We start from the raw sequence: 11,995 nt of genomic DNA, 5'->3' as shown, positions 1-11,995 counted from the left end.
ACACAGAATCACAATACTGATCAAATTTAATTGGGTTTTACATTTCAACTCCCTAAAACTTCCTAAACATAATCCCTTAACTCCTTCAGAATTTTAAAATATAAAAAACACCCACTGTGTGCAGTCGCCAACAGCAGAAAGAGCTTTATGGAGAACATTGTTTTTCCTCTTCAGATTGAACACTCATTTACTAGTTGTTTAAATAGGAAATATGACAGGTGAGTTTGCATTTACTCATGCGTGTAACAGTAGATAGGTGTGTTCAAACAAAACTGGTTCATCACTATCACCAGTTATTCATTTAATGAGAAAGGGTGCACCCTTCTGGTGTCTGAATTATTTTTAATGGTAACACTTTACAATAAGGTTCATTAGTTAACATTAGTTAATTACTTTAGTTAGCATGAACTAATAATGAACTGCATGTATACAACATTTATTAATCTTTGTTAATGTTAATTTCATCATTTACTAATACTTTATTAAAATCTTGTGTTACAGCTGTGTTAGCAAATATTAACAGATACAGTAACACGTGTTGCTCATAGCTCATGTTAGTTAATATATTAACTAATGTTAACTAATGAACCTTATTGTAAAGTGTTACCTTTTAACTTAAACTTTATTACTTGCCATTTGGCAGATGATTTTAATGTAAAGACACTTAAAGAAAACTGATTTACAAAGTCTAAAAAGTCACCTGACCTATTCCGTGTCCAAAACATTTATTTACTGACATGCAAACTTTTGGTATTTTGTCATTTGACATTATAATCTACACACATTAACTCTGAAAAGTTTAATATTAGGTCAACAAATATATTTTTTTATTGAAAATGTCATCACTGAAGAGTTCTTGTGCAGGAACTGTGGCAGTTTGTGACACAGTGTATAGCGAGCACAATAATTGTCACATCTTGGTTTGGTCCATGTTTCATGTCTTGTCATGTGATTCCCTGGCCCTCATGCGATCCTGCCATGTGTTCTGTGTTGTCATTGGTTGATTGACTTGATTATGTTCACAGGTGTCCCTTGTCTTGTCATTTAGCCTTGTGTATTTAAGCCCTCATGTTTGCCTTGCTCCTTGTCAAGTATTGTTTCCCTGTAACCACTGTTGGTAAGCGCCATGTCCTTGTTCATGCTTTTGTTTTGAGTGCCACGCCACGCCACGCCACGCCACGTTTCATCTTTTTTAGTATTAAAGTCCAACTGAAATCAAAATTGACCCTATTTACTTTGTTAGCGCATAAAATTAATCCGTGCAAGTTAATACACAGAAAAAAAAATTGTTTGGCGTGGTAATCTTTAATCAAAATCTGAAAAGTTACTTCCGGTCTGGAATGGCGTTCCCTCTCTGATGATGTAGGTTTGACAGCTTGGGTTGGGAAACGCTTAACCACTCCCCTCAAACTGTTAGTCTGTTATGAGCGAGAGAAGGAGCGCTAGAGTAAAACCCTGCCCTCTGTTCAATATTCCGTTTCACTGGGAAATACGTCACAACACTGGAGAAAAGTCGTTTGCAACTTCCGGTTCATGCGGACTTTAATAAACTGCACTTTCAATGTTACAATAATACACAGCTGTGTCTTCATTGTTGAAGTTTTGTCCATTTAAAAGGACTGCGTTGCTGGAGGATTCAGGTGAGAAAGTGTTTTTTTTTTTTTTTTTTTTTTTTGTAAATCTTTGACACCACACTGGAACTATAGAAACAGCCAATCCATTCCATCTGTTTTGATCCAATGTCTGATCCAGTTTGTGGTTGAATATCCAGTTGATATTCCGTGATCTTACAGGCGATGGTGAACGTTTTACTACCATGACAGGAGGCTGATTACAAACCCTTTCTCTCCATTCCTCATCCCTCCCTTCTGAGTCATGTAATAGCTGTCATGTAATGCACAATGGATTTAAAGTCTACAAACCTGCTAAAACAGCTGTTTTTTGTGATGTATAAAATGAAACAAGCATAAATCATGTCAGAACATTTGCACCTTTAATGTAAAAAGTGCAGGCTATATAATGTAATGCCACTGAAAACTGAAGTGACACATTTCAGGGGGGAAATACACTTGGAATAACTAAGTGTGCACACCCCTGAACTAATAGTTAGTTGAAGCACCCTTTGATTTTATTATAGCACTCAAACTGTTTGGATAGGAGTCTATCAGCTTGAATATGTTTCTTGTCTTCTTTGCAAAAACATTCCTGGGGCCTGATGTATAAACGTTGCGTACACACAAAATGGCCATAGAAATATGCGTACGCATTTTTCCACGCACATATCGGGATTTATAAAAAATAAACTTGGCGTAAATAAGTGCGCACCGTAAGGATGCTCTTGACCGTGCGTACGCACTCTTTTAGAAGAGTATGTGTTTTGGCGACACCAACTGGCCCAAATAGCAATAACTATTTAAAATGAAAAACTTCTAAATTATCCTATTACATCACCCAATAAATCAAATTGCATCAACCTGAATTATCATTATCAGCATTCTTAACCAGGTGCAAATAATTTACTTTTTTTTATTTTTATGAATGGGCTACAAAAAGGTATGTGCGTATATAACACATCATACCGTGAAGATTTCCTCGCTTTCAGAGTTTCCTGTGCTCTCTTTCTTCACAAAAGATTTGCCACCATCTATTTTGTCCTCAATGCCTTCATTATCTTCTGATACATTAGCTCCTTCTTTGTTTTCCTCTCGTTCCTCCTCGTCTTGTTCTTCCCCACTTCCACCTGTGCTTTTAGTTTAGTTTAGTTCACCGTTTAGTGAAACTGACGCAACAGTTTAAAATAAATAAAATAATTATTTAAACTATGTTTTACTTCTGATATAAACATTTAGATTAAATATGCCATTCAAATTAGTGGAGTTAAACACTTAAACATGAAATCATTACTGAGAAGTTACAAATTTTTTTTATATTCAAATTCAATCAATAGAAATATTTGTTGTGGATGCGATGTTTTTGAACACTTTTCCTGTGGCGTGCTGTGTTCTCTTACGAGAGGTCTCTCGTACTGCGTAAGATATCTTACGCTAGGGGAAAATCCTTTTTCCGCGAGATATTGAAGCCAAAAATTATCCTTAATTTTGTAATAATGCAAAACGCGTTGCGGCAGCATGCAGACATAGGCGAGGCAGCTCGCGCGCCTATTGGCTGCTCTGCGGCAACTGCAGCAGCCTATCGAGCGAGGCCTGGCGTGACGCCAGACCCAATCAGGGCACTTCGCGCCCGCTGCGTCACGTCCCGCCGAAATGGGCGTGGTCTAGGCCTATAAATACCGCTCGCAGGCAGCTATTATCTGATTTTTCATTCTTCAAGCGAAGCACACGCATCGCTGGAGCTGGAGAAGAAGCCGCGCCGTCTGAAAGAGAGCACCTTCAGCGGGACGAGTCACTGAAGTCGTTGGCCGCGCCGCCTTCCTTGCCTTCCTGCTGCGCTATCCGGCGTTATATCCTTTCTCTGCTACTGTGTTTGTGTATGTGTGTGTGCTCGCCGCCGCGACACACACTCCCATTGCACTAAAAGAGCTGGGCGTCTTTTTGAAGACGCCCCTTTTCCTGATCACGCAGCTCTCGCGCTCGCTGACGGCGACTGCCCTCACTGCGAGCTAGTTACTGCCTATGGTGACTCTGAGGACTCACCTGCTCCGGACGGTCGGGGTTAGTTTTTCTTTACGTTATAAGAAAGCTACCCTGCCTCTGCGCCCCATTCATGCGTCACTCACCGGCGAAAGGAGAAAGGTGTGTTTTTAGTCCCTCCGAGGATGGACTGACCTTCAATTTCTCATACATTTCCCCCCTGATCATGCGACTGGAAATGTCAATATTGCAGCAGGCGAGCCTGTTTTAATACAAGCGCGCCTGCAAGCAAACGCCGAAGAAAACATGTGACGCTCTTATATGCTCGTGCATCCGAAAGCCTTTGTGTTCCCCCCTGTGGCTCAGTGGCGGAATCATTGGTTTTCCTCACGAGAGACCGGAGTTCGAATCCCGGTCTAGCGGCAGTTAAAATTATGCCGCCAATGCTTCGCTCTGTCAGTTCCCTGAAAAGCGACTGCAGATGTGCATTTTGCAGCCAATGAGCGCGTTGCACAACCCGCTCGCCTGCACCCAAACACCGTTTCTATGGTTTCCGTGCGTCACTGGCGAAAGGAGAAAAGAGCGTTTCTGGTCCCCCCGCGGACGGACCGACCTCCTCTTTCTCGTACATTTCTCATTCCCCTCTGAAGTTCGGGTGACTGGAAATGTCAGTATTGCAGTGAGCAAGCCTGTTGTAATGCATGCAGGCCTGCAATAAACGCCAGCATGTTGACGCTCTCTGTTTCTATGGCAACTTCTCGCTCGTTCAGTTCCAGTAAATGTGACTGTTCCAGTGTATCCTGCAGTAAACAAGTCGGCGACGCAGCACGCTTGCCTGCACACAAACGCCGTTTTTACGGCTACCCAGATAAATCCCATAAGTGTGAATTTTTCTGGTGTCCCGGCCACGGCCGATGGTGCTTTATGTGTAGAAAGAATGCCCACTGCCCAGTGCCCATCTCTACACACAAGCACAGCCCGTCACACAGGGCTCGCGCACATGAATCGACTCAGATCGATTGCGCTTCAAACATGGTGAATGTGCCCACTAACACCACGTTATGCATGTCTCACGTTTTCTGTAAAAACGAAACCAACGTGCATTCGCTTCACTCAAGCGAACGATGCTTTCAGTGTGATAAATGTGCCCGCTGTCCCGCGCCCACATCCACACATAGACATGACAGTTCCTACGGGAACCGCCCAGCCCTCCCCCTCGCGGTTGACCACCGCAGAGGAGTCGAGCGCGGGCGATCTGCCCGCTGTTATCAGCGCGCCCCATGCCTCAAATGTCACGAGCGCGACGCTTGTGTTACAGCACGCCGAAGCCTCTCCATCGCTGAGCGAGCGGAGCGCGCTTCGTATTCAACCCCTAGCTATTCATGCAGACGCATGGGCAAAGCTGCCCGGGGTTTCGAAGTGGGTGCTGGACATTATAAAAAGAGGCTATTCGCTACAGTTTCGCCGACGCCCTCGCCGCTATGCGGCGCGCGTCGAGACCACGGTAAAAGCAGAAGTAGCACATTTACTTCGAGCCGAGGTGGCGAAACTATTGAACTAAGGGGCCATAGAGCCTCTCTCTCTCTCAAGTTCAGAGCGAAGGAGGGCTATACAGCAGATACTTCCTGGTACCGAAAAATGACGGGGGTCTCAGACCCATACTAGATCTGTGGCTGAAAGCGCGAGTCCCACGCCGAGCGTGGGCATCCGGTTTGCTTCGCCTTAGGGTCAATCAGAAGTGCGTCACAGCTCTGAAACCTTGGAGAGCGAACAACTGGTACCAGTCAGGTGTAAGCCTGGGGACTTCCTCGAGGGTGAAAGTGGTGTCCACGGACGCGTCCACCTCGGGATGGGGAGCGCTGCTCGAGGGCAGACCGTTCTTCGGCCAGTGGTCGGAACGGGAGAAGCTCCTGCACGTAAACTGCCTCGAAATGCTGGCAGTAAACAACGCGCTGACGCGTTTTTGTCCCCAAATAAAAGGACGCCACATCCTGGTCCGTTCGGACAACGTGTCTGTGGTGTCATACATAAATCGCCAGGGCGGCCTCAGGTCCAGGAACCTGTACAGGCTAGCAGAACGCCTCCTGGTGTGGGCTCAGCGCAACCTGCGCTCGCTCAGAGCAGCGCACGTGCCAGGGCTCCTGAATATAGGACCAGACAGGCTGTCCAGGAACAATGTTCCGGCAGGCGAATTGTCTCTACACCCACAGACAGTCCAACTGCTGTGGAAGAAATTCGGCAGAGCGGAAGTAGACCTGTTTGCGTCTCAAGAAAACGCTCACTGTTCGGAATTTTTCTCCAAGAGCAGGGACGCGCTGGCCCATGTGTGGCCCCGCCGCCCGCTCTATGTTTTTCCCCCGTCTCTCTCCTGCCTCAGGTGATAGAGCGGATCAGGGAAGAAGGATGCTCAGTATTGCTGGTAGCACCGTTCTGGGAAAACCAACCTTGGTTCCCAGTCGTGTTGCAGTTAGCAAGTACTGCCCCGTGGCCAGTACCAGTGAGGAGAGACCTCCTCTCACAGGCCCACGGCTCGATCTGGCATCCTCACCCGGAATTATGGTCCCTTCATGGCTGGGCCATCAACGGGTACATGTTGGACTCCCTAAAGGAGTATTAGACACGATCACGCAGGCTAGAGCTCCGTCTACGAGACGGCTCTACTCCTCGAAATGGTCAGTGTTTTCGGGCTGGTGCACAGCCCGTGGCGTGTCACCCACAGACTGTAGAGTGACGGAGGTGTTTTCCTTCCTACAAGAGCTGTTGGACAAGGGCAGGGCCCCCTCCATGCTCAAAGTTTATGTGGCGGCTATAGCAGCGTTCTCAGGAACAACGCTTGGCCAGTCAATAGGAAGGAACGATTTAGTCATCCGCTTCCTTAGAGGGGCTAAGAGACTGAATCCTCCCAGACCTCCCGCAGTCCCCGTATGGGACCTTTCTACGGTTCTGGAAGCCATGAAAGGTGCGCCATTCGAGCCTTTACAGTCAATTGATTTGAAACATCTGTCTTTCAAGACTGTGTTTCCGATGGCTCTCGCTTCAGTGAAGCGCATAGGGGACTTACACGCGCTCTCTGTGAGCGCGACGTGCATGGAGTTTGGGCCTAATGACTCGAAAGTTATACTCAAACCTAAGCACGGTTATGTTCCAAAATCCCTCGACACACCGTTTAGGGCGCAGGTTATCTCCCTGTGACGCGGGCCTCCTTTGCCCAGTCAGGGCATTACGAGCTTATGTGTCTCGCTCGTCTGTTTTCAGACAAACGGAGCAGCTCTTTGTTTCATTTAACGGGCGTCCTAAGGGACTAGCCGCGTCGAAACAGAGCCTATCCAGATGGATAGTTGATGCTATAGCACTGACATACGCTTCCAAGGGCATGCAGTGCCCGTTGGGTGTCAGAGCGCACTCCACGAGTGGCATGGCCTCTTCGTGGGCCTGGTCAAGTGGGATTGCCTTGCAAGATATTTGTACGGCGGCAGGCTGGGCCTTCCCGTCTACATTTATAAGGTTCTACAACCTAGAGGTTCCCGCCCTGCAGGCCAGGCTGCTGTCGGTCTAAGTTAACCAGTATTATCTGACCTGATGCTATCAGCTCAGAATGCTGCGTCTACTGAGCACAGCTCGATGATCGACAGTGAAAAGCAGCAGCACGAGATGTGCCTGGGTAAACTGTGTAAGACCCACATCTCCCCATCAGTTCAGGCCGTACCCCGCCCTGTCTGTATGATGAAATTCGCGTCTAAGCGACGCTGCCATATGTGGAAGAGTGCGGCTCCGCCCCTCCCTCTTCCCGGACTCCCTGTGAGTTCCCTGAGTGATTGTGCACTATATGTACCCCGGGCTTTCGCCCTTGGGTCTTTGGTGTCAGATCTCAGCATGCACGGCGTTTTGCATTGGGTCCCCTAGCGTAAGATATCTTACGCAGTACGAGAGACCTCTCGTAAGAGAACGTACTCGGTTACTAACGTAACCTCGGTTCTCTCTAGAAGAGGGAACGAGTACTGCGTATCTTGCCGTGCATGCACACGCTCTGGTTGCTTCGATGATGAAAAACCAGATAATAGCTGCCTGCGAGCGGTATTTATAGGCCTAGACCACGCCCATTTCGGCGGGACGTGACACAGCGGGCGCGAAGTGCCCTGATTGGGTCTGGCGTCACGCCAGGCCTCGCTCGATAGGCTGCTGCAGTTGCCGCAGAGCAGCCAATAGGCGCGCGAGCTGTCTCGCCTATGTCTGCATGCTGCCGCAACGCGTTTTGCATTATTACAAAATTAAGGATAATTTTTGGCTTCAATATCTCGCGGAAAAAGGATTTTCCCCTAGCGTAAGATATCTTACGCAGTACTCGTTCCCTCTTCTAGAGAGAACCGAGGTTACGTTAGTAACCGAGTACGTTTTAATGTTTTAACCACAGAGATAATTTCTTATCATGATAATACAAGATTGTCTGAGAAAATAGTTTTGTGCAAATAATGCCCAAGGCCTATCTGTTTCAATTAAAAATATAAATCAATTAAAAATACTATTCGGCCAGTGGAAAAGATGAAATGTATTTTACACTATTTGATTTATGTATTCAAAAACAAGACAAGGATAGGCAAGTACATTATTTTTATTAATGTAATGTGTCTTGTACCGTTAAACGTTATCACGTGGATGAATAATCATATGCAAATGATATGCAGATGAGGATCTGCATAGTAAAACTAGGCGTTGTAAGCTCCATATATGGTTATTTCGGGGTGGAGACGCATGTGCGCACAGTCTTCCGCTGACTGGGATTTATAAAGTGAATTCTGCGCAGGTTCTGGCGTACGAACGGTTTTATAAGTCTAAATATTTTTTTGCGTACGCCATTTTTGGCTTTTGTGCGCACGTACACTTTTAGTAAGGTTCCTACGCTCAGTTTTATAAATGAGGCCCCAGATCTGTTAAATTGCTCTCCTCTGCACAGTGTCCACGGTCCCCCACATATTTTCTGTCGGATTCAGGTCTGGAAGACTCCTCTTTCTTTGCTGAAGCCATTCTTTTGTTGATTCAGATGTATGTTTTGGATTTACTGGTAAGTTTGTGAGATCCTCCAGGTTTAATGACCGCTGACTCAGTCAGTGTCTGACACCAACAACATGAAAAATGTACATTTACAACAATATACACCATGAATAAGTCTGGTTGTCAGCATTTTAAAGAGCCCTTTTTACAATTTTGTGAGTAAACATGAAGATAAAACTCTTATTAGTGTATTAGTAAACAATCCCTTATATAGAGTAGGGGTAGTCGAATAATTTTACATGTACTTACAAAGTTACTTCTAGTTAGTAGAATGTCTGTTGTGGGGACCATCACAACAAAGTGTTAGCATTAAATACATCTCCATAACACACATTGTATTTATCTTGCAATTTATACATGAAAATTTGTTTTTACGTGCATATGATACACACTTTATAGCTTGTAATACGCACGTACCCCACACCACTAATCCTAGAAGAGTATAATACGCACGTACCCCACATCACTAATCCTACCCAAAGGGTTTACAGTGCGTATCGTACGCATGTAAAAACTAATTTTCACGTATAAATCGCATGATAAATACAATGCGTGCTATAGAGATGCATTTCATGAGATCGGGTTGCATTAACAGGGTTAGTGTTAACATTATAAAATGTCCTACCTGCCTGTCAGAGTATGTGTTTTCATACCTCCGTGCACCCTGCTCACGCAGACATCACACATCATTAGCGCGTTCCATGAGGCTATGCAGAGTTAGACAGACGTCAGTCACCTGACACCACAAACAAAGAGAACCCACCTTTTACAGTTCCTCCTGAACCAAAACAACTAGCTAATGCTCCGTTCACGCCATGCCGTAACTGTCATTTAGAGACGGCAACCCATGATATTCTGCCCGAAGCTGTTCGTGTCCTCAGACTCAGATTTATGTGTTTCTATGTCAACACTATCAACGCCGAAATGAATCTGTAGCAGTCAGGTGGTACAAGTAAGAGCTCTTCAAGTTGTTAACGTGAATTATTATTGTAATGTTATGTGCTTTGAGACATGAAGTAATTTAATGGCATCTCTTATTTTGCTTTGCTGAATTTGCTCTGGCTGTGTGCAACCTGCAAGTTCATGTGTTTTGGAGGAGGCATGGCTTTGGAGATGCTCTGAAGGGAGGGTGGGATCTCATGCTTTCAAAGCTAGCTTGCTATTGCTAGCCACAGCGAAATTGAATACCCTAACTTTAAAGATTGCAGTATGCCTATTATGCTTCTCGTGCATTTAGGAAGACCTCCATGAAGAGTATTAAGGGTTTAAAATTAAAAGTAACTTGTTGTATTTTGGGAAAAAAAGATCTTGAGCCCTCAGAAATCACATGAATAGTTTTTGTGCAGCCCTGCAGTCTTTTGTCTTACTGTGCATCTCTTGCACAGTAATAAACCGCTGTGTCTTCAGTCTTTAGGCTTTTCACCTCTAAATACAGCATGTTTTTGCTGGTGTCTTTGGTGATGGAGAACTGGCCCTGCAGAGACTGAGCAAAACTAGTGCCAGTGCCACCATCAATGTGGTCGATCCACTCTAGTCCTCTCCCTGGTTTCTGACGGATCCAGCTGTAGTAGCTGCCTATTGAGATTCCAGAGACACCGCAGGACAGAGTGACTGATTCTCCTGGTCTTTTCACCACAGAATCTGAGGAGCTCAAAGACTGACCACTTACACCTGTAAAACAGAGACAATTAATGTTAGATGATTTAGAACAGGGGTGCCCTATCCTGCTCCTGCCGATCAACTGTCCTGCACTGTTCATAACTAACTTATTCCCCTAAACTAGCTTCCTTCCTAAACTAGCTTCCTGCGCAGGAATAAATCAACAAACAGACCTGCAAATGTCCTTTAAATGCTTTAATCACGGCCAGGAGATCTTCCCGAGCAGTTCTCAGGGAATCACTCCCAAGAAGCAAGGCCGGAGGATCTCAGACAAATTCCATTGAGAATCCCACAGTACACAAGAATACAACAGTTTTTATAGTATAGAGGTATGGCATAAATGTCATGCTGCATTACATAATTTCCCCACTATTTGATTGGTTCTTCATATGCAAACCCCTCTGTCACTAGGTAAAGCAAACTTTGTTTTAATGATGACTTAATTTGTTAAAAAGATTCTAACGGACTGTCTAGTTTAGTTTTCCACTGGTTTCGTACAGTACATCCTGTTCAAATGTTAAATAAGGTTAGATGTTAGAAACATGGTTAGTTTAATATACAGTTTAATATTTCCACGACATGACAATCTACAGTGGAAAGATAAATTGTTTTTGGACATTCAGTAATTTCTAGGTTAGAATGAATGTTTGTTTTTTAGCATATTGCTGTTGTTTCTTCTCCTTTCTGGATTAGTATAACATTGGTATTAGTGTGTCAGTTGTGGGCATAAGTAGTAGTTTTCCAACCAATCACCGACAGGGGGAGGGTGTTGTGAGGTTTTGTGCTCGTGCACGGCTGCACGCGAAGTCAGAGCTGAAGAAGAAGCTGGCTCAAAACCTCACAACACCCTCCCCCTGTCAGTGATTGGTTGGAAAACTATTTGTTTTGGTTTTGAGTGGTTGGTGAAACCAATTGTTTTTGTGTGCAGATCTCAGAGCCTAGGCTGCCTACAGAGACGCAGTTTTTTGACGGCATGCTTATGGGGCGGGCAGCTAGCAGATCATTGGGAAAGATTAAAATAAAAAATTGGGCCTGAAATCACTGTGTAACAACAATGACTTTGTGTTGGGGAATTAATTAGCTCAAATTAGCGGTAATATTCATCAATGTGAATATGCATCTGTTGCTTCCATAAATTAATTTATTCAAATTAGGGAATAGGTCAAGACCTCGGCTTGTATCAGTGATTACACAATTACTTGTAATAATCACTGATAGAGACGGGTAGCATTTACTCAATTTGGGGGAATTTGAGGTAGAAGTTGACGAATGTTCATTTACCATGCAGACTGGCCGTCCAGCGGACAGAATGTATAATTTATGAACAGAGATCGGGCGTCTTTAACACTGATAGATAACACTTTCTTGTGGCCACAAAGAAGATAATTATCTCCGTGTTTTAGACAATTTTAGGTTTCTTTTAAGAATAAAACCAATCGTAGAGCTTATAAGGTACAATCTGCACTCATCAGGGACTCAGAATTTGAAACAAAGCAGGCAAACTTAATTCAAATGATTTAACAAAGTTTATTTAAACAGGCTAGCGATTACACAATTATTTTAAATCACGCAGGAGTAAAAATGCATAAACAAAACAGGCAATATAACGATCGTAATACAGAAATACAACAAAATAAAAAGGTTTGAGAGAGAGAGAGAGAAAGAGAAACTCAGCGAGAGGAAACTAATAGTTGAGA

The 11,995-nt window shown here is 44.5% G+C and overlaps 1 gene segment (V, D, J or C); it reads right to left on the bottom strand.

Moving 5' to 3' along the window:
• Window positions 1-9,596: 9,596 nt before the first annotated feature.
• The window catches only part of LOC309476164 (immunoglobulin heavy variable 3-11-like), a 39,428-nt gene continuing 37,029 nt past the window's right edge, over window positions 9,597-11,995 (bottom strand). The window contains exon 2 of the V gene segment in view: window positions 9,597-10,310.

The sequence above is a fragment of the Leuciscus leuciscus genome (genome assembly GCF_965113295.1).
Source record: "Leuciscus leuciscus genome assembly, chromosome: 1".
Lineage (NCBI taxonomy): Eukaryota > Metazoa > Chordata > Actinopteri > Cypriniformes > Leuciscidae > Leuciscus > Leuciscus leuciscus.
The sequence above is the reverse complement of the archived record's forward strand: the minus strand, read 5'-3'. Positions and strand labels throughout refer to the sequence as shown.